Source organism: Carassius gibelio, chromosome A19 (genome assembly GCF_023724105.1).
Source record: "Carassius gibelio isolate Cgi1373 ecotype wild population from Czech Republic chromosome A19, carGib1.2-hapl.c, whole genome shotgun sequence".
Classification (NCBI taxonomy): Eukaryota; Metazoa; Chordata; class Actinopteri; order Cypriniformes; family Cyprinidae; genus Carassius; species Carassius gibelio.
This window is the reverse complement of record NC_068389.1, coordinates 2489339-2511500: the sequence shown is the minus strand read 5'-3', so window position 1 is coordinate 2511500 and position 22162 is coordinate 2489339. Positions and strand designations below refer to the sequence as shown.

Sequence of the window (22162 nt, the reverse complement as noted above, 5' to 3'; positions counted from 1 at the left end):
TCGTGAAAAATATCCAAAAATTTAAAGCACCTGGTATTCCCAGGCAGTCTCCCATCCATGTACTAACCTGGCGCAAACCTGCTTATATTCAGAGATCGGGCATTGACTCTATTTTTTGGCAAAATTATTATATACTAAGTGAAAAATTTCAAAAAAGCTTAGAGTACCTGGTATTCCCAGGCGGTCTCCCATCCAGGCACTAACCAGGCCCAAACCTGCTTAGCTTACGAGATCAGACAAGATCGGGCATAGCCAGGCTGGTATGGCCATAAGCGTAGACTGCTGCAAAGAGAAGGCTATTTAAAGATCAGCCAATCTACTCGCCAGTACATTATAAAAGAAGGAAAGAAACCCCAAAAGCTTAAAGCACCTGGTATTCCTAGGCGGTCTCTCATCCAAGTACTAACCTGGCCCAAACCTGCTTATATTCAGAGATCGGGCATTGACTCTATTTTTTGCCAAATTTATTATATACTAAGTGAAAAAATTCCAAAAGCTTAAAGCACCTGGTATTCCTTGGCGGTCTATCATTCAATTACTAACCAGACCTTAACCTGCTAAGATTCAGAGATCGGGCATTGACTTCTTCTTTTTTTTTTTTTTTTTTGCAAGATTATTATATAATTTGTGAAAAATATCCAAAAATGTAAAGCACCTGGTATTCCCAGGCAGTCTCCCATCCATGTACTAACCTGGCCCAAACCTGCTTATATTCAGAGATCGGGCACTGACTCTATTTTTTGCCAAATTTATTATATACTAAGTGAAAAAATTCCAAAAGCTTAAATCACCTGGTATTGCTTGGCGGTCTCTCATCCAAGTACTAACCAGATCTAAACCTGCTAAGATTCAGAGATCGGGCATTGACTCTTTTTTTTTTTTTTGCCAGATTATTATATAATTCGTGAAAAATATCCAAAAATTTAAAGCACCTGGTATTCCTAGGCGGTCTCTCATCCAAGTACTAACCAGACCTAAACCTGCTAAGATTCAGAGATCGGGCATTGACTCTCTTTTTTTTTTTTTTTTTTGCCAGATTATTATATAATTCGTGAAAAATATCCAAAAATTTAAAGCACCTGGTATTCCCAGGCAGTCTCCCATCCATGTACTAACCTGGCGCAAACCTGCTTATATTCAGAGATCGGGCATTGACTCTATTTTTTGGCAAAATTATTATATACTAAGTGAAAAATTTCAAAAAAGCTTAGAGTACCTGGTATTCCCAGGCGGTCTCCCATCCAGGCACTAACCAGGCCCAAACCTGCTTAGCTTACGAGATCAGACAAGATCGGGCATAGCCAGGCTGGTATGGCCATAAGCGTAGACTGCTGCAAAGAGAAGGCTATTTAAAGATCAGCCAATCTACTCGCCAGTACATTATAAAAGAAGGAAAGAAACCCCAAAAGCTTAAAGCACCTGGTATTCCTAGGCGGTCTCTCATCCAAGTACTAACCTGGCCCAAACCTGCTTATATTCAGAGATCGGGCATTGACTCTATTTTTTGCCAAATTTATTATATACTAAGTGAAAAAATTCCAAAAGCTTAAAGCACCTGGTATTCCTTGGCGGTCTATCATTCAATTACTAACCAGACCTTAACCTGCTAAGATTCAGAGATCGGGCATTGACTTCTTCTTTTTTTTTTTTTTTTTTGCAAGATTATTATATAATTCGTGAAAAATATCCAAAAATTTAAAGCACCTGGTATTCCCAGGCAGTCTCCCATCCATGTACTAACCTGGCCCAAACCTGCTTATATTCAGAGATCGGGCATTGACTCTATTTTTTGCCAAATTTATTATATACTAAGTGAAAAAATTCCAAAAGCTTAAAGCACCTGGTATTCCTTGGCGGTCTCTCATCCAAGTACTAACCAGACCTAAACCTGCTAAGATTCAGAGATCGGGCATTGACTCTTTTTTTTTTTTTTTTGCAAGATTATTATATAATTCGTGAAAAATATCCAAAAATTTAAAGCACCTGGTATTCCCAGGCAGTCTCCCATCCATGTACTAACCTGGCGCAAACCTGCTTATATTCAGAGATCGGGCATTGACTCTATTTTTTGGCAAAATTATTATATACTAAGTGAAAAATTTCAAAAAAGCTTACAGTACCTGGCATTCCCAGGCGGTCACGCATCCAGGCACTAACCAGGCCCAAACCTGCTTAGCTTACGAGATCAGACAAGATCAGGCATAGCCAGGCTGGTATGGCCATAAGCGAAGACTGCTGCAAAGAGAAGGCTATTTAAAGATCAGCCAATCTACTCGCCAGTACATTATAAAAGTAGGAAAGAAACCCCAAAAGCTTAAAGCACCTGGTATTCCTACGCGGTCTCTCATCCAAGTACTAACCTGGCCCAAACCTGCTTATATTCAGAGATCGGGCATCGACTCTATTTTTTGCCAAATTTATTATATACTAAGTGAAAAAATTCCAAAAGCTTAAAGCACCTGGTATTCCTTGGCGGTCTATCATTCAAGTACTAACCAGACCTTAACCTGCTAAGATTCAGAGATCGGGCATTGACTTCTTCTTTTTTTTTTTTTTGCAAGATTATTATATAATTCGTGAAAAATATCCAAAAATTTAAAGCACCTGGTATTCCCAGGCAGTCTCCCATCCATGTACTAACCTGGCGCAAACCTGCTTATATTCAGAGATCGGGCATTGACTCTCTTTTTTGCCAAATTTATTATATACTAAGTGAAAAAATTCCAAAAGCTTAAAGCACCTGGTATTCCTTGGCGGTCTCTCATCCAAGTACTAACTAGACCTAAACCTGCTAAAATTCAGTGATCGGGCATTGACTCTTTTTTTTTTTTGCAAGATTATTATATAATTCGTGAAAAATATCCAAACATTTAAAGCACCTGGTATTCCCAGGCAGTCTCCCATCCATGTACTAACCTGGCGCAAACCTGCTTATATTCAGAGATCGGGCATTGACTCTAATTTTTTGGCAAAATTATTATATACTAAGTGAAAAATTTCAAAAAAGCTTACAGTACCTGGCATTCCCAGGCGGTCTCCCATCCAGGCACTAACCAGGCCCAAACCTGCTTAGCTTACGAGATCAGACAAGATCAGGCATAGCCAGGCTGGTATGGCCATAAGCGAAGACTGCTGCAAAGAGAAGGCTATTTAAAGATCAGCCAATCTACTCGCCAGTACATTATAAAAGTAGGAAAGAAACCCCAAAAGCTTAAAGCACCTATTATTCCTAGGCGGTCTCTCATCCAAGTACTAACCTGGCCCAAACCTGCTTATATTCAGAGATCGGGCATTGACTCTATTTTTTGGCAAATTTATTATATACTAAGTGAAAAAATTCCAAAAGCTTAAAGCACCTGGTATTCCTTGGCGGTCTCTCATCCAAGTACTAACCAGACCTAAACCTGCTAAGATTCAGAGATCGGGCATTGACTCTTTTTTTTTTTTTTTTTTGCAAGATTATTATATAATTCGTGAAAAATATCCAAACATTTAAAGCACCTGGTATTCCCAGGCAGTCTCCCATCCATGTACTAACCTGGCGCAAACCTGCTTATATTCAGAGATCGGGCATTGACTCTATTTTTTGGCAAAATTATTATATACTAAGTGAAAAATTTCAAAAAACCTTAGAGTACCTGGTATTCCCAGGCGGTCTCCCATCCAGGCACTAACCAGGCCCAAACCTGCTTAGCTTACGAGATCAGACAAGATCGGGCATAGCCAGGCTGGTATGGCCATAAGCGAAGACTGCTGCAAAGAGAAGGCTATTTAAAGATCAGCCAATCTACTCGCCAGTACATTATAAAAGTAGGAAAGAAACCCCAAAAGCTTAAAGCACCTGGTATTCCTAGGCGGTCTCTCATCCAAGTACTAACCAGACCTAAACCTGCTAAGATTCAGAGATCGGGCATTGACTCTATTTTTTTTTTTTTTTTTGCAAGATTATTATATAATTTGTGAAAAATATCCAAAAATGTAAAGCACCTGGTATTCCCAGGCAGTCTCCCATCCATGTACTAACCTGGCCCAAACCTGCTTATATTCAGAGATCGGGCACTGACTCTATTTTTTGCCAAATTTATTATATACTAAGTGAAAAAATTCCAAAAGCTTAAATCACCTGGTATTGCTTGGCGGTCTCTCATCCAAGTACTAACCAGATCTAAACCTGCTAACATTCAGAGATCGGGCATTGACTCTTTTTTTTTTTTTTTTTGCCAGATTATTATATAATTCGTGAAAAATATCCAAAAATTTAAAGCACCTGGTATTCCCAGGCAGTCTCCCATCCATGTACTAACCTGGCGCAAACCTGCTTATATTCAGAGATCGGGCATTGACTCTATTTTTTGGCAAAATTATTATATACTAAGTGAAAAATTTCAAAAAAGCTTAGAGTACCTGGTATTCCCAGGCGGTCTCCCATCCAGGCACTAACCAGGCCCAAACCTGCTTAGCTTACGAGATCAGACAAGATCGGGCATAGCCAGGCTGGTATGGCCATAAGCGTAGACTGCTGCAAAGAGAAGGCTATTTAAAGATCAGCCAATCTACTCGCCAGTACATTATAAAAGAAGGAAAGAAACCCCAAAAGCTTAAAGCACCTGGTATTCCTAGGCGGTCTCTCATCCAAGTACTAACCTGGCCCAAACCTGCTTATATTCAGAGATCGGGCATTGACTCTATTTTTTGCCAAATTTATTATATACTAAGTGAAAAAATTCCAAAAGCTTAAAGCACCTGGTATTCCTTGGCGGTCTATCATTCAATTACTAACCAGACCTTAACCTGCTAAGATTCAGAGATCGGGCATTGACTTCTTCTTTTTTTTTTTTTTTTTTTGCAAGATTATTATATAATTCGTGAAAAATATCCAAAAATTTAAAGCACCTGGTATTCCCAGGCAGTCTCCCATCCATGTACTAACCTGGCCCAAACCTGCTTATATTCAGAGATCGGGCATTGACTCTATTTTTTGCCAAATTTATTATATACTAAGTGAAAAAATTCCAAAAGCTTAAAGCACCTGGTATTCCTTGGCGGTCTCTCATCCAAGTACTAACCAGACCTAAACCTGCTAAGATTCAGAGATCGGGCATTGACTCTTTTTTTTTTTTTTTTGCAAGATTATTATATAATTCGTGAAAAATATCCAAAAATTTAAAGCACCTGGTATTCCCAGGCAGTCTCCCATCCATGTACTAACCTGGCGCAAACCTGCTTATATTCAGAGATCGGGCATTGACTCTATTTTTTGGCAAAATTATTATATACTAAGTGAAAAATTTCAAAAAAGCTTACAGTACCTGGCATTCCCAGGCGGTCACGCATCCAGGCACTAACCAGGCCCAAACCTGCTTAGCTTACGAGATCAGACAAGATCAGGCATAGCCAGGCTGGTATGGCCATAAGCGAAGACTGCTGCAAAGAGAAGGCTATTTAAAGATCAGCCAATCTACTCGCCAGTACATTATAAAAGTAGGAAAGAAACCCCAAAAGCTTAAAGCACCTGGTATTCCTACGCGGTCTCTCATCCAAGTACTAACCTGGCCCAAACCTGCTTATATTCAGAGATCGGGCATCGACTCTATTTTTTGCCAAATTTATTATATACTAAGTGAAAAAATTCCAAAAGCTTAAAGCACCTGGTATTCCTTGGCGGTCTATCATTCAAGTACTAACCAGACCTTAACCTGCTAAGATTCAGAGATCGGGCATTGACTTCTTCTTTTTTTTTTTTTTGCAAGATTATTATATAATTCGTGAAAAATATCCAAAAATTTAAAGCACCTGGTATTCCCAGGCAGTCTCCCATCCATGTACTAACCTGGCGCAAACCTGCTTATATTCAGAGATCGGGCATTGACTCTCTTTTTTGCCAAATTTATTATATACTAAGTGAAAAAATTCCAAAAGCTTAAAGCACCTGGTATTCCTTGGCGGTCTCTCATCCAAGTACTAACTAGACCTAAACCTGCTAAAATTCAGTGATCGGGCATTGACTCTTTTTTTTTTTTGCAAGATTATTATATAATTCGTGAAAAATATCCAAACATTTAAAGCACCTGGTATTCCCAGGCAGTCTCCCATCCATGTACTAACCTGGCGCAAACCTGCTTATATTCAGAGATCGGGCATTGACTCTAATTTTTTGGCAAAATTATTATATACTAAGTGAAAAATTTCAAAAAAGCTTACAGTACCTGGCATTCCCAGGCGGTCTCCCATCCAGGCACTAACCAGGCCCAAACCTGCTTAGCTTACGAGATCAGACAAGATCAGGCATAGCCAGGCTGGTATGGCCATAAGCGAAGACTGCTGCAAAGAGAAGGCTATTTAAAGATCAGCCAATCTACTCGCCAGTACATTATAAAAGTAGGAAAGAAACCCCAAAAGCTTAAAGCACCTATTATTCCTAGGCGGTCTCTCATCCAAGTACTAACCTGGCCCAAACCTGCTTATATTCAGAGATCGGGCATTGACTCTATTTTTTGCCAAATTTATTATATACTAAGTGAAAAAATTCCAAAAGCTTAAATCACCTGGTATTGCTTGGCGGTCTCTCATCCAAGTACTAACCAGATCTAAACCTGCTAACATTCAGAGATCGGGCATTGACTCTTTTTTTTTTTTTTTTTTGCCAGATTATTATATAATTCGTGAAAAATATCCAAAAATTTAAAGCACCTGGTATTCCCAGGCAGTCTCCCATCCATGTACTAACCTGGCGCAAACCTGCTTATATTCAGAGATCGGGCATTGACTCTATTTTTTGGCAAAATTATTATATACTAAGAGAAAAATTTCAAAAAAGCTTAGAGTACCTGGTATTCCCAGGCGGTCTCCCATCCAGGCACTAACCAGGCCCAAACCTGCTTAGCTTACGAGATCAGACAAGATCGGGCATAGCCAGGCTGGTATGGCCATAAGCGTAGACTGCTGCAAAGAGAAGGCTATTTAAAGATCAGCCAATCTACTCGCCAGTACATTATAAAAGAAGGAAAGAAACCCCAAAAGCTTAAAGCACCTGGTATTCCTAGGCGGTCTCTCATCCAAGTACTAACCTGGCCCAAACCTGCTTATATTCAGAGATCGGGCATTGACTCTATTTTTTGCCAAATTTATTATATACTAAGTGAAAAAATTCCAAAAGCTTAAAGCACCTGGTATTCCTTGGCGGTCTATCATTCAATTACTAACCAGACCTTAACCTGCTAAGATTCAGAGATCGGGCATTGACTTCTTCTTTTTTTTTTTTTTTTGCAAGATTATTATATAATTCGTGAAAAATATCCAAAAATTTAAAGCACCTGGTATTCCCAGGCAGTCTCCCATCCATGTACTAACCTGGCCCAAACCTGCTTATATTCAGAGATCGGGCATTGACTCTATTTTTTGCCAAATTTATTATATACTAAGTGAAAAAATTCCAAAAGCTTAAAGCACCTGGTATTCCTTGGCGGTCTCTCATCCAAGTACTAACCAGACCTAAACCTGCTAAGATTCAGAGATCGGGCATTGACTCTTTTTTTTTTTTTTTGCAAGATTATTATATAATTCGTGAAAAATTTCAAAACATTTAAAGCACCTGGTATTCCCAGGCAGTCTCCCATCCATGTACTAACCTGGCGCAAACCTGCTTATATTCAGAGATCGGGCATTGACTCTATTTTTTGGCAAAATTATTATATACTAAGTGAAAAATTTCAAAAAAGCTTACAGTACCTGGCATTCCCAGGCGGTCTCCGATCCAGGCACTAACCAGGCTCAAACCTGCTTAGCTTACGAGATCAGACAAGATCGGGCATAGCCAGGCTGGTATGGCCATAAGCGAAGACTGCTGCAAAGAGAAGGCTATTTAAAGATCAGCCAATCTACTCGCCAGTACATTATAAAAGTAGGAAAGAAACCCCAAAAGCTTAAAGCACCTGGTATTCCTAGGCGGTCTCTCATCCAAGTACTAACCTGGCCCAAACCTGCTTATATTCAGAGATCGGGCATTGACTCTATTTTTTGGCAAATTTATTATATACTAAGTGAAAAAATTCCAAAAGCTTAAAGCACCTGGTATTCCTTGGCGGTCTATCATTCAATTACTAACCAGACCTTATCCTGCTAAGATTCAGAGATCGGGCATTGACTTCTTCTTTTTTTTTTTTTTTTGCAAGATTATTATATAATTTGTGAAAAATATCCAAAAATTTAAAGCACCTGGTATTCCCAGGCAGTCTCCCATCCATGTACTAACCTGGCGCAAACCTGCTTATATTCAGAGATCGGGCATTGACTCTATTTTTTGCCAAATTTATTATATACTAAGTGAAAAAATTCCAAAAGCTTAAAGCACCTGGTATTCCTTGGCGGTCTCTCATCCAAGTACTAACTAGACCTAAACCTGCTAAAATTCAGAGATCGGGCATTGACTCTTTTTTTTTTTTTTTTGCAAGATTATTATATAATTCGTGAAAAATATCCAAACATTTAAAGCACCTGGTATTCCCAGGCAGTCTCCCATCCATGTACTAACCTGGCCCAAACCTGCTTATATTCAGAGATCGGGCATTGACTCTATTTTTTGCCAAATTTATTATATACTAAGTGAAAAAATTCCAAAAGCTTAAAGCACCTGGTATTCCTTGGCGGTCTATCATTCAATTACTAACCAGACCTTATCCTGCTAAGATTCAGAGATCGGGCATTGACTTCTTCTTTTTTTTTTTTTTTTGCAAGATTATTATATAATTCGTGAAAAATATCCAAAAATTTAAAGCACCTGGTATTCCCAGGCAGTCTCCCATCCATGTACTAACCTGGCTCAAACCTGCTTATATTCAGAGATCGGGCATTGACTCTATTTTTTTGCCAAATTTATTATATACTAAGTGAAAAAATTCCAAAAGCTTAAAGCACCTGGTATTCCTTGGCGGTCTCTCATCCAAGTACTAACCAGACCTAAACCTGCTAAGATTCAGAGATCGGGCATTGACTCTTTTTTTTTTTTTTTTTTTTTGCAAGATTATTATATAATTCGTGAAAAATATCCAAAAATTTAAAGCACCTGGTATTCCCAGGCAGTCTCCCATCCATGTACTAAACTGGCGCAAACCTGCTTATATTCAGAGATCGGGCATTGACTCTATTTTTTGCCAAATTTATTATATACTAAGTGAAAAAATTCCAAAAGCTTAAAGCACCTGGTATTCCTTGGCGGTCTCTCATCCAAGTACTAACTAGACCTAAACCTGCTAAAATTCAGAGATCGGGCATTGACTCTTTTTTTTTTTTTGCAAGATTATTATATAATTCGTGAAAAATATCCAAACATTTAAAGCACCTGGTATTCCCAGGCAGTCTCCCAACCATGTACTAACCTGGCGCAAACCTGCTTATATTCAGAGATCGGGCATTGACTCTATTTTTTGGCAAAATTATTATATACTAAGTGAAAAATTTCAAAAAAGCTTACAGTACCTGGCATTCCCAGGCGGTCTCCCATCCAGGCACTAACCAGGCCCAAACCTGCTTAGCTTACGAGATCAGACAAGATCGGGCATAGCCAGGCTGGTATGGCCATAAGCGAAGACTGCTGCAAAGAGAAGGCTATTTAAAGATCAGCCAATCTACTCGCCAGTACATTATAAAAGTAGGAAAGAAACCCCAAAAGCTTAAAGCACCTGGTATTCCTAGGCGGTCTCTCATCCAAGTACTAACCAGACCTAAACCTGCTAAGATTCAGAGATCGGGCATTGACTCTATTTTTTTTTTTTTTTGCAAGATTATTATATAATTTGTGAAAAATATCCAAAAATTTAAAGCACCTGGTATTCCCAGGCAGTCTCCCATCCATGTACTAACCTGGCCCAAACCTGCTTATATTCAGAGATCGGGCACTGACTCTATTTTTTGCCAAATTTATTATATACTAAGTGAAAAAATTCCAAAAGCTTAAAGCACCTGGTATTCCTTGGCGGTCTCTCATCCAAGTACTAACCAGATCTAAACCTGCTAAGATTCAGAGATCGGGCATTGACTCTTTTTTTTTTTTTTTTTGCCAGATTATTATATAATTTGTGAAAAATATCCAAAAATTTAAAGCACCTGGTATTCCCAGGCAGTCTCCCATCCATGTACTAACCTGGCGCAAACCTGCTTATATTCAGAGATCGGGCATTGACTCTATTTTTTGCCAAATTTATTATATACTAAGTGAAAAAATTCCAAAAGCTTAAAGCACCTGGTATTCCTTGGCGGTCTCTCATCCAAGTACTAACTAGACCTAAACCTGCTAAAATTCAGTGATCGGGCATTGACTCTTTTTTTTTTTTTTGCAAGATTATTATATAATTCGTGAAAAATATCCAAACATTTAAAGCACCTGGTATTCCCAGGCAGTCTCCCATCCATGTACTAACCTGGCGCAAACCTGCTTATATTCAGAGATCGGGCATTGACTCTAATTTTTTGGCAAAATTATTATATACTAAGTGAAAAATTTCAAAAAAGCTTACTGTACCTGGCATTCCCAGGCGGTCTCCCATCCAGGCACTAACCAGGCCCAAACCTGCTTAGCTTACGAGATCAGACAAGATCAGGCATAGCCAGGCTGGTATGGCCATAAGCGAAGACTGCTGCAAAGAGAAGGCTATTTAAAGATCAGCCAATCTACTCGCCAGTACATTATAAAAGTAGGAAAGAAACCCCAAAAGCTTAAAGCACCTGGTATTCCTAGGCGGTCTCTCATCCAAGTACTAACCTGGCCCAAACCTGCTTATATTCAGAGATCGGGCATTGACTCTATTTTTTGCCAAATTTATTATATACTAAGTGAAAAAATTCCAAAAGCTTAAAGCACCTGGTATTCCTTGGCGGTCTATCATTCAAGTACTAACCAGACCTTAACCTGCTAAGATTCAGAGATCGGGCATTGACTTCTTCTTTTTTTTTTTTTTTTTTGCAAGATTATTATATAATTCGTGAAAAATATCCAAAAATTTAAAGCACCTGGTATTCCCAGGCAGTCTCCCATCCATGTACTAACCTGGCGCAAACCTGCTTATATTCAGAGATCGGGCATTGACTCTATTTTTTGCCAAATTTATTATATACTAAGTGAAAAAATTCCAAAAGCTTAAAGCACCTGGTATTCCTTGGCGGTCTCTCATCCAAGTACTAACTAGACCTAAACCTGCTAAAATTCAGAGATCGGGCATTGACTCTTTTTTTTTTTTTTTTGCAAGATTATTATATAATTCGTGAAAAATATCCAAACATTTAAAGCACCTGGTATTCCCAGGCAGTCTCCCATCCATGTACTAACCTGGCGCAAACCTGCTTATATTCAGAGATCGGGCATTGACTCTATTTTTTGGCAAAATTATTATATACTAAGTGAAAAATTTCAAAAAAGCTTAGAGTACCTGGTATTCCCAGGCGGTCTCCCATCCAGGCACTAACCAGGCCCAAACCTGCTTAGCTTACGAGATCAGACAAGATCGGGCATAGCCAGGCTGGTATGGCCATAAGCGAAGACTGCTGCAAAGAGAAGGCTATTTAAAGATCAGCCAATCTACTCGCCAGTACATTATAAAAGTAGGAAAGAAACCCCAAAAGCTTAAAGCACCTGGTATTCCTAGGCGGTCTCTCATCCAAGTACTAACCTGGCCCAAACCTGCTTATATTCAGAGATCGGGCATTGACTCTATTTTTTGGCAAATTTATTATATACTAAGTGAAAAAATTCCAAAAGCTTAAAGCACCTGGTATTCCTTGGCGGTCTATCATTCAATTACTAACCAGACCTTATCCTGCTAAGATTCAGAGATCGGGCATTGACTTCTTCTTTTTTTTTTTTTTTTTGCAAGATTATTATATAATTCGTGAAAAATATCCAAAAATTTAAAGCACCTGGTATTCCCAGGCAGTCTCCCATCCATGTACTAACCTGGCGCAAACCTGCTTATATTCAGAGATCGGGCATTGACTCTATTTTTTGCCAAATTTATTATATACTAAGTGAAAAAATTCCAAAAGCTTAAAGCACCTGGTATTCCTTGGCGGTCTCTCATCCAAGTACTAACCAGACCTAAACCTGCTAAGATTCAGAGATCGGGCATTGACTCTTTTTTTTTTTTTTTTGCAAGATTATTATATAATTCGTGAAAAATATCCAAACATTTAAAGCACCTGGTATTCCCAGGCAGTCTCCCATCCATGTACTAACCTGGCGCAAACCTGCTTATATTCAGAGATCGGGCATTGACTCTATTTTTTGGCAAAATTATTATATACTAAGTGAAAAATTTCAAAAAAGCTTACAGTACCTGGCATTCCCAGGCGGTCTCCCATCCAGGCACTAACCAGGCTCAAACCTGCTTAGCTTACGAGATCAGACAAGATCGGGCATAGCCAGGCTGGTATGGCCATAAGCGAAGACTGCTGCAAAGAGAAGGCTATTTAAAGATCAGCCAATCTACTCGCCAGTACATTATAAAAGTAGGAAAGAAACCCCAAAAGCTTAAAGCACCTGGTATTCCTAGGCGGTCTCTCATCCAAGTACTAACCAGACCTAAACCTGCTAAGATTCAGAGATCGGGCATTGACTCTATTTTTTTTTTTTTTTGCAAGATTATTATATAATTTGTGAAAAATATCCAAAAATTTAAAGCACCTGGTATTCCCAGGCAGTCTCCCATCCATGTACTAACCTGGCCCAAACCTGCTTATATTCAGAGATCGGGCACTGACTCTATTTTTTGCCAAATTTATTATATACTAAGTGAAAAAATTCCAAAAGCTTAAAGCACCTGGTATTCCTTGGCGGTCTCTCATCCAAGTACTAACCAGATCTAAACCTGCTAAGATTCAGAGATCGGGCATTGACTCTTTTTTTTTTTTTTTGCCAGATTATTATATAATTCGTGAAAAATATCCAAAAATTTAAAGCACCTGGTATTCCCAGGCAGTCTCCCATCCATGTTCTAACCTGGCGCAAACCTGCTTATATTCAGAGATCGGGCATTGACTCTATTTTTTGCCAAATTTATTATATACTAAGTGAAAAAATTCCAAAAGCTTAAAGCACCTGGTATTCCTTGGCGGTCTCTCATCCAAGTACTAACTAGACCTAAACCTGCTAAAATTCAGTGATCGGGCATTGACTCTTTTTTTTTTTTGCAAGATTATTATATAATTCGTGAAAAATATCCAAACATTTAAAGCACCTGGTATTCCCAGGCAGTCTCCCATCCATGTACTAACCTGGCGCAAACCTGCTTATATTCAGAGATCGGGCATTGACTCTAATTTTTTGGCAAAATTATTATATACTAAGTGAAAAATTTCAAAAAAGCTTACAGTACCTGGCATTCCCAGGCGGTCTCCCATCCAGGCACTAACCAGGCCCAAACCTGCTTAGCTTACGAGATCAGACAAGATCAGGCATAGCCAGGCTGGTATGGCCATAAGCGAAGACTGCTGCAAAGAGAAGGCTATTTAAAGATCAGCCAATCTACTCGCCAGTACATTATAAAAGTAGGAAAGAAACCCCAAAAGCTTAAAGCACCTGGTATTCCTAGGCGGTCTCTCATCCAAGTACTAACCTGGCCCAAACCTGCTTATATTCAGAGATCGGGCATTGACTCTATTTTTTGCCAAATTTATTATATACTAAGTGAAAAAATTCCAAAAGCTTAAAGCACCTGGTATTCCTTGGCGGTCTATCATTCAAGTACTAACCAGACCTTAACCTGCTAAGATTCAGAGATCGGGCATTGACTTCTTCTTTTTTTTTTTTTTTTGCAAGATTATTATATAATTCGTGAAAAATATCCAAAAATTTAAAGCACCTGGTATTCCCAGGCAGTCTCCCATCCATGTACTAACCTGGCCCAAACCTGCTTATATTCAGAGATCGGGCATTGACTCTATTTTTTGCCAAATTTATTATATACTAAGTGAAAAAATTCCAAAAGCTTTAAGCACCTGGTATTCCTAGGCGGTCTGTCAACCAAGTACTAACCAGACCTAAACCTGCTAAGATTCAGAGATCGGGCATTGACTCTTTTTTTTTTTTTTGCCAGATTATTATATAATTCGTGAAAAATATCCAAAAATTTAAAGCACCTGGTATTCCCAGGCAGTCTCCCATCCATGTACTAACCTGGCGCAAACCTGCTTATATTCAGAGATCGGGCATTGACTCTATTTTTTGCCAAATTTATTATATACTAAGTGAAAAAATTCCAAAAGCTTAAAGCACCTGGTATTCCTTGGCGGTCTCTCATCCAAGTACTAACCAGACCTAAACCTGCTAAGATTCAGAGATCGGGCATTGACTCTTTTTTTTTTTTTTTTTTTTTGCAAGATTATTATATAATTCGTGAAAAATATCCAAAAATTTAAAGCACCTGGTATTCCCAGGCAGTCTCCCATCCATGTACTAAACTGGCGCAAACCTGCTTATATTCAGAGATCGGGCATTGACTCTATTTTTTGCCAAATTTATTATATACTAAGTGAAAAAATTCCAAAAGCTTAAAGCACCTGGTATTCCTTGGCGGTCTCTCATCCAAGTACTAACTAGACCTAAACCTGCTAAAATTCAGAGATCGGGCATTGACTCTTTTTTTTTTTTTTTTGCAAGATTATTATATAATTCGTGAAAAATATCCAAAAATTTAAAGCACCTGGTATTCCCAGGCAGTCTCCCATCCATGTACTAACCTGGCGCAAACCTGCTTATATTCAGAGATCGGGCATTGACTCTATTTTTTGGCAAAATTATTATATACTAAGTGAAAAATTTCAAAAAAGCTTACAGTACCTGGCATTCCCAGGCGGTCACGCATCCAGGCACTAACCAGGCCCAAACCTGCTTAGCTTACGAGATCAGACAAGATCAGGCATAGCCAGGCTGGTATGGCCATAAGCGAAGACTGCTGCAAAGAGAAGGCTATTTAAAGATCAGCCAATCTACTCGCCAGTACATTATAAAAGTAGGAAAGAAACCCCAAAAGCTTAAAGCACCTGGTATTCCTACGCGGTCTCTCATCCAAGTACTAACCTGGCCCAAACCTGCTTATATTCAGAGATCGGGCATCGACTCTATTTTTTGCCAAATTTATTATATACTAAGTGAAAAAATTCCAAAAGCTTAAAGCACCTGGTATTCCTTGGCGGTCTATCATTCAAGTACTAACCAGACCTTAACCTGCTAAGATTCAGAGATCGGGCATTGACTTCTTCTTTTTTTTTTTTTTGCAAGATTATTATATAATTCGTGAAAAATATCCAAAAATTTAAAGCACCTGGTATTCCCAGGCAGTCTCCCATCCATGTACTAACCTGGCGCAAACCTGCTTATATTCAGAGATCGGGCATTGACTCTCTTTTTTGCCAAATTTATTATATACTAAGTGAAAAAATTCCAAAAGCTTAAAGCACCTGGTATTCCTTGGCGGTCTCTCATCCAAGTACTAACTAGACCTAAACCTGCTAAAATTCAGTGATCGGGCATTGACTCTTTTTTTTTTTTGCAAGATTATTATATAATTCGTGAAAAATATCCAAACATTTAAAGCACCTGGTATTCCCAGGCAGTCTCCCATCCATGTACTAACCTGGCGCAAACCTGCTTATATTCAGAGATCGGGCATTGACTCTAATTTTTTGGCAAAATTATTATATACTAAGTGAAAAATTTCAAAAAAGCTTACAGTACCTGGCATTCCCAGGCGGTCTCCCATCCAGGCACTAACCAGGCCCAAACCTGCTTAGCTTACGAGATCAGACAAGATCAGGCATAGCCAGGCTGGTATGGCCATAAGCGAAGACTGCTGCAAAGAGAAGGCTATTTAAAGATCAGCCAATCTACTCGCCAGTACATTATAAAAGTAGGAAAGAAACCCCAAAAGCTTAAAGCACCTATTATTCCTAGGCGGTCTCTCATCCAAGTACTAACCTGGCCCAAACCTGCTTATATTCAGAGATCGGGCATTGACTCTATTTTTTGGCAAATTTATTATATACTAAGTGAAAAAATTCCAAAAGCTTAAAGCACCTGGTATTCCTTGGCGGTCTCTCATCCAAGTACTAACCAGACCTAAACCTGCTAAGATTCAGAGATCGGGCATTGACTCTTTTTTTTTTTTTTTTTTGCAAGATTATTATATAATTCGTGAAAAATATCCAAACATTTAAAGCACCTGGTATTCCCAGGCAGTCTCCCATCCATGTACTAACCTGGCGCAAACCTGCTTATATTCAGAGATCGGGCATTGACTCTATTTTTTGGCAAAATTATTATATACTAAGTGAAAAATTTCAAAAAACCTTAGAGTACCTGGTATTCCCAGGCGGTCTCCCATCCAGGCACTAACCAGGCCCAAACCTGCTTAGCTTACGAGATCAGACAAGATCGGGCATAGCCAGGCTGGTATGGCCATAAGCGAAGACTGCTGCAAAGAGAAGGCTATTTAAAGATCAGCCAATCTACTCGCCAGTACATTATAAAAGTAGGAAAGAAACCCCAAAAGCTTAAAGCACCTGGTATTCCTAGGCGGTCTCTCATCCAAGTACTAACCAGACCTAAACCTGCTAAGATTCAGAGATCGGGCATTGACTCTATTTTTTTTTTTTTTTTTGCAAGATTATTATATAATTTGTGAAAAATATCCAAAAATGTAAAGCACCTGGTATTCCCAGGCAGTCTCCCATCCATGTACTAACCTGGCCCAAACCTGCTTATATTCAGAGATCGGGCACTGACTCTATTTTTTGCCAAATTTATTATATACTAAGTGAAAAAATTCCAAAAGCTTAAATCACCTGGTATTGCTTGGCGGTCTCTCATCCAAGTACTAACCAGATCTAAACCTGCTAACATTCAGAGATCGGGCATTGACTCTTTTTTTTTTTTTTTTTGCCAGATTATTATATAATTCGTGAAAAATATCCAAAAATTTAAAGCACCTGGTATTCCCAGGCAGTCTCCCATCCATGTACTAACCTGGCGCAAACCTGCTTATATTCAGAGATCGGGCATTGACTCTATTTTTTGGCAAAATTATTATATACTAAGAGAAAAATTTCAAAAAAGCTTAGAGTACCTGGTATTCCCAGGCGGTCTCCCATCCAGGCACTAACCAGGCCCAAACCTGCTTAGCTTACGAGATCAGACAAGATCGGGCATAGCCAGGCTGGTATGGCCATAAGCGTAGACTGCTGCAAAGAGAAGGCTATTTAAAGATCAGCCAATCTACTCGCCAGTACATTATAAAAGAAGGAAAGAAACCCCAAAAGCTTAAAGCACCTGGTATTCCTAGGCGGTCTCTCATCCAAGTACTAACCTGGCCCAAACCTGCTTATATTCAGAGATCGGGCATTGACTCTATTTTTTGCCAAATTTATTATATACTAAGTGAAAAAATTCCAAAAGCTTAAAGCACCTGGTATTCCTTGGCGGTCTATCATTCAATTACTAACCAGACCTTAACCTGCTAAGATTCAGAGATCGGGCATTGACTTCTTCTTTTTTTTTTTTTTTTGCAAGATTATTATATAATTCGTGAAAAATATCCAAAAATTTAAAGCACCTGGTATTCCCAGGCAGTCTCCCATCCATGTACTAACCTGGCCCAAACCTGCTTATATTCAGAGATCGGGCATTGACTCTATTTTTTGCCAAATTTATTATATACTAAGTGAAAAAATTCCAAAAGCTTAAAGCACCTGGTATTCCTTGGCGGTCTCTCATCCAAGTACTAACCAGACCTAAACCTGCTAAGATTCAGAGATCGGGCATTGACTCTTTTTTTTTTTTTTTGCAAGATTATTATATAATTCGTGAAAAATTTCAAAACATTTAAAGCACCTGGTATTCCCAGGCAGTCTCCCATCCATGTACTAACCTGGCGCAAACCTGCTTATATTCAGAGATCGGGCATTGACTCTATTTTTTGGCAAAATTATTATATACTAAGTGAAAAATTTCAAAAAAGCTTACAGTACCTGGCATTCCCAGGCGGTCTCCGATCCAGGCACTAACCAGGCTCAAACCTGCTTAGCTTACGAGATCAGACAAGATCGGGCATAGCCAGGCTGGTATGGCCATAAGCGAAGACTGCTGCAAAGAGAAGGCTATTTAAAGATCAGCCAATCTACTCGCCAGTACATTATAAAAGTAGGAAAGAAACCCCAAAAGCTTAAAGCACCTGGTATTCCTAGGCGGTCTCTCATCCAAGTACTAACCTGGCCCAAACCTGCTTATATTCAGAGATCGGGCATTGACTCTATTTTTTGGCAAATTTATTATATACTAAGTGAAAAAATTCCAAAAGCTTAAAGCACCTGGTATTCCTTGGCGGTCTATCATTCAATTACTAACCAGACCTTATCCTGCTAAGATTCAGAGATCGGGCATTGACTTCTTCTTTTTTTTTTTTTTTTGCAAGATTATTATATAATTTGTGAAAAATATCCAAAAATTTAAAGCACCTGGTATTCCCAGGCAGTCTCCCATCCATGTACTAACCTGGCGCAAACCTGCTTATATTCAGAGATCGGGCATTGACTCTATTTTTTGCCAAATTTATTATATACTAAGTGAAAAAATTCCAAAAGCTTAAAGCACCTGGTATTCCTTGGCGGTCTCTCATCCAAGTACTAACTAGACCTAAACCTGCTAAAATTCAGAGATCGGGCATTGACTCTTTTTTTTTTTTTTTTGCAAGATTATTATATAATTCGTGAAAAATATCCAAACATTTAAAGCACCTGGTATTCCCAGGCAGTCTCCCATCCATGTACTAACCTGGCCCAAACCTGCTTATATTCAGAGATCGGGCATTGACTCTATTTTTTGCCAAATTTATTATATACTAAGTGAAAAAATTCCAAAAGCTTAAAGCACCTGGTATTCCTTGGCGGTCTATCATTCAATTACTAACCAGACCTTATCCTGCTAAGATTCAGAGATCGGGCATTGACTTCTTCTTTTTTTTTTTTTTTTGCAAGATTATTATATAATTCGTGAAAAATATCCAAAAATTTAAAGCACCTGGTATTCCCAGGCAGTCTCCCATCCATGTACTAACCTGGCTCAAACCTGCTTATATTCAGAGATCGGGCATTGACTCTATTTTTTGCCAAATTTATTATATACTAAGTGAAAAAATTCCAAAAGCTTAAAGCACCTGGTATTCCTTGGCGGTCTCTCATCCAAGTACTAACCAGACCTAAACCTGCTAAGATTCAGAGATCGGGCATTGACTCTTTTTTTTTTTTTTTTTTTTGCAAGATTATTATATAATTCGTGAAAAATATCCAAAAATTTAAAGCACCTGGTATTCCCAGGCAGTCTCCCATCCATGTACTAAACTGGCGCAAACCTGCTTATATTCAGAGATCGGGCATTGACTCTATTTTTTGCCAAATTTATTATATACTAAGTGAAAAAATTCCAAAAGCTTAAAGCACCTGGTATTCCTTGGCGGTCTCTCATCCAAGTACTAACTAGACCTAAACCTGCTAAAATTCAGAGATCGGGCATTGACTCTTTTTTTTTTTTTGCAAGATTATTATATAATTCGTGAAAAATATCCAAACATTTAAAGCACCTGGTATTCCCAGGCAGTCTCCCAACCATGTACTAACCTGGCGCAAACCTGCTTATATTCAGAGATCGGGCATTGACTCTATTTTTTGGCAAAATTATTATATACTAAGTGAAAAATTTCAAAAAAGCTTACAGTACCTGGCATTCCCAGGCGGTCTCCCATCCAGGCACTAACCAGGCCCAAACCTGCTTAGCTTACGAGATCAGACAAGATCGGGCATAGCCAGGCTGGTATGGCCATAAGCGAAGACTGCTGCAAAGAGAAGGCTATTTAAAGATCAGCCAATCTACTCGCCAGTACATTATAAAAGTAGGAAAGAAACCCCAAAAGCTTAAAGCACCTGGTATTCCTAGGCGGTCTCTCATCCAAGTACTAACCAGACCTAAACCTGCTAAGATTCAGAGATCGGGCATTGACTCTATTTTTTTTTTTTTTTTGCAAGATTATTATATAATTTGTGAAAAATATCCAAAAATTTAAAGCACCTGGTATTCCCAGGCAGTCTCCCATCCATGTACTAACCTGGCCCAAACCTGCTTATATTCAGAGATCGGGCACTGACTCTATTTTTTGCCAAATTTATTATATACTAAGTGAAAAAATTCCAAAAGCTTAAAGCACCTGGTATTCCTTGGCGGTCTCTCATCCAAGTACTAACCAGATCTAAACCTGCTAAGATTCAGAGATCGGGCATTGACTCTTTTTTTTTTTTTTTTTGCCAGATTATTATATAATTCGTGAAAAATATCCAAAAATTTAAAGCACCTGGTATTCCCAGGCAGTCTCCCATCCATGTACTAACCTGGCGCAAACCTGCTTATATTCAGAGATCGGGCATTGACTCTATTTTTTGCCAAATTTATTATATACTAAGTGAAAAAATTCCAAAAGCTTAAAGCACCTGGTATTCCTTGGCGGTCTCTCATCCAAGTACTAACTAGACCTAAACCTGCTAAAATTCAGTGATCGGGCATTGACTCTTTTTTTTTTTTTGCAAGATTATTATATAATTCGTGAAAAATATCCAAACATTTAAAGCACCTGGTATTCCCAGGCAGTCTCCCATCCATGTACTAACCTGGCGCAAACCTGCTTATATTCAGAGATCGGGCATTGACTCTAATTTTTTGGCAAAATTATTATATACTAAGTGAAAAATTTCAAAAAAGCTTACTGTACCTGGCATTCCCAGGCGGTCTCCCATCCAGGCACTAACCAGGCCCAAACCTGCTTAGCTTACGAGATCAGACAAGATCAGGCATAGCCAGGCTGGTATGGCCATAAGCGAAGACTGCTGCAAAGAGAAGGCTATTTAAAGATCAGCCAATCTACTCGCCAGTACATTATAAAAGAAGGAAAGAAACCCCAAAAGCTTAAAGCACCTGGTATTCCTAGGCGGTCTCTCATCCAAGTACTAACCTGGCCCAAACCTGCTTATATTCAGAGATCGGGCATTGACTCTATTTTTTGCCAAATTTATTATATACTAAGTGAAAAAATTCCAAAAGCTTAAAGCACCTGGTATTCCTTGGCGGTCTATCATTCAAGTACTAACCAGACCTTAACCTGCTAAGATTCAGAGATCGGGCATTGACTTCTTCTTTTTTTTTTTTTTTTTGCAAGATTATTATATAATTCGTGAAAAATATCCAAAAATTTAAAGCACCTGGTATTCCCAGGCAGTCTCCCATCCATGTACTAACCTGGCGCAAACCTGCTTATATTCAGAGATCGGGCATTGACTCTATTTTTTGCCAAATTTATTATATACTAAGTGAAAAAATTCCAAAAGCTTAAAGCACCTGGTATTCCTTGGCGGTCTCTCATCCAAGAACTAACTAGACCTAAACCTGCTAAAATTCAGAGATCGGGCATTGACTCTTTTTTTTTTTTTTTTGCAAGATTATTATATAATTCGTGAAAAATATCCAAACATTTAAAGCACCTGGTATTCCCAGGCAGTCTCCCATCCATGTACTAACCTGGCGCAAACCTGCTTATATTCAGAGATCGGGCATTGACTCTATTTTTTGGCAAAATTATTATATACTAAGTGAAAAATTTCAAAAAAGCTTACAGTACCTGGCATTCCCAGGCGGTCTCCCATCCAGGCACTAACCAGGCTCAAACCTGCTTAGCTTACGAGATCAGACAAGATCGGGCATAGCCAGGCTGGTATGGCCATAAGCGAAGACTGCTGCAAAGAGAAGGCTATTTAAAGATCAGCCAATCTACTCGCCAGTACATTATAAAAGTAGGAAAGAAACCCCAAAAGCTTAAAGCACCTGGTATTCCTAGGCGGTCTCTCATCCAAGTACTAACCAGACCTAAACCTGCTAAGATTCAGAGATCGGGCATTGACTCTATTTTTTTTTTTTTTTGCAAGATTATTATATAATTTGTGAAAAATATCCAAAAATTTAAAGCACCTGGTATTCCCAGGCAGTCTCCCATCCATGTACTAACCTGGCCCAAACCTGCTTATATTCAGAGATCGGGCACTGACTCTATTTTTTGCCAAATTTATTATATACTAAGTGAAAAAA

The 22162-nt window shown here is 38.7% G+C and overlaps 23 pseudogenes; all 23 read right to left on the bottom strand.

Annotated features, from left to right (window-relative positions):
- Positions 1-155: 155 nt before the first annotated feature.
- Positions 156-274, bottom strand: LOC127936617 (uncharacterized; annotated as a pseudogene).
- Positions 275-1204: 930 nt separating this feature from the next.
- Positions 1205-1323, bottom strand: LOC127936616 (uncharacterized; annotated as a pseudogene).
- Positions 1324-2108: 785 nt separating this feature from the next.
- On the bottom strand, positions 2109-2227 carry LOC127937492 (uncharacterized; annotated as a pseudogene).
- A 778-nt stretch (positions 2228-3005) lies between these two features.
- LOC127936772 (uncharacterized) lies at positions 3006-3124 on the bottom strand (annotated as a pseudogene).
- Positions 3125-3626: 502 nt separating this feature from the next.
- On the bottom strand, positions 3627-3745 carry LOC127937273 (uncharacterized; annotated as a pseudogene).
- A 647-nt stretch (positions 3746-4392) lies between these two features.
- LOC127936615 (uncharacterized) lies at positions 4393-4511 on the bottom strand (annotated as a pseudogene).
- A 786-nt stretch (positions 4512-5297) lies between these two features.
- LOC127937490 (uncharacterized) lies at positions 5298-5416 on the bottom strand (annotated as a pseudogene).
- A 778-nt stretch (positions 5417-6194) lies between these two features.
- LOC127936770 (uncharacterized) lies at positions 6195-6313 on the bottom strand (annotated as a pseudogene).
- A 502-nt stretch (positions 6314-6815) lies between these two features.
- LOC127936613 (uncharacterized) lies at positions 6816-6934 on the bottom strand (annotated as a pseudogene).
- Positions 6935-7716: 782 nt separating this feature from the next.
- On the bottom strand, positions 7717-7835 carry LOC127937602 (uncharacterized; annotated as a pseudogene).
- A 1627-nt stretch (positions 7836-9462) lies between these two features.
- LOC127936268 (uncharacterized) lies at positions 9463-9581 on the bottom strand (annotated as a pseudogene).
- Positions 9582-10504: 923 nt separating this feature from the next.
- LOC127937337 (uncharacterized) lies at positions 10505-10623 on the bottom strand (annotated as a pseudogene).
- A 785-nt stretch (positions 10624-11408) lies between these two features.
- Positions 11409-11527, bottom strand: LOC127936612 (uncharacterized; annotated as a pseudogene).
- Positions 11528-12311: 784 nt separating this feature from the next.
- LOC127937098 (uncharacterized) lies at positions 12312-12430 on the bottom strand (annotated as a pseudogene).
- Positions 12431-13349: 919 nt separating this feature from the next.
- LOC127936769 (uncharacterized) lies at positions 13350-13468 on the bottom strand (annotated as a pseudogene).
- A 1344-nt stretch (positions 13469-14812) lies between these two features.
- LOC127937489 (uncharacterized) lies at positions 14813-14931 on the bottom strand (annotated as a pseudogene).
- Positions 14932-15709: 778 nt separating this feature from the next.
- Positions 15710-15828, bottom strand: LOC127936768 (uncharacterized; annotated as a pseudogene).
- Positions 15829-16330: 502 nt separating this feature from the next.
- On the bottom strand, positions 16331-16449 carry LOC127937272 (uncharacterized; annotated as a pseudogene).
- Positions 16450-17096: 647 nt separating this feature from the next.
- On the bottom strand, positions 17097-17215 carry LOC127936611 (uncharacterized; annotated as a pseudogene).
- Positions 17216-17997: 782 nt separating this feature from the next.
- LOC127937601 (uncharacterized) lies at positions 17998-18116 on the bottom strand (annotated as a pseudogene).
- A 1625-nt stretch (positions 18117-19741) lies between these two features.
- LOC127936266 (uncharacterized) lies at positions 19742-19860 on the bottom strand (annotated as a pseudogene).
- Positions 19861-20783: 923 nt separating this feature from the next.
- Positions 20784-20902, bottom strand: LOC127937336 (uncharacterized; annotated as a pseudogene).
- A 784-nt stretch (positions 20903-21686) lies between these two features.
- LOC127937097 (uncharacterized) lies at positions 21687-21805 on the bottom strand (annotated as a pseudogene).
- Positions 21806-22162: the final 357 nt, after the last annotated feature.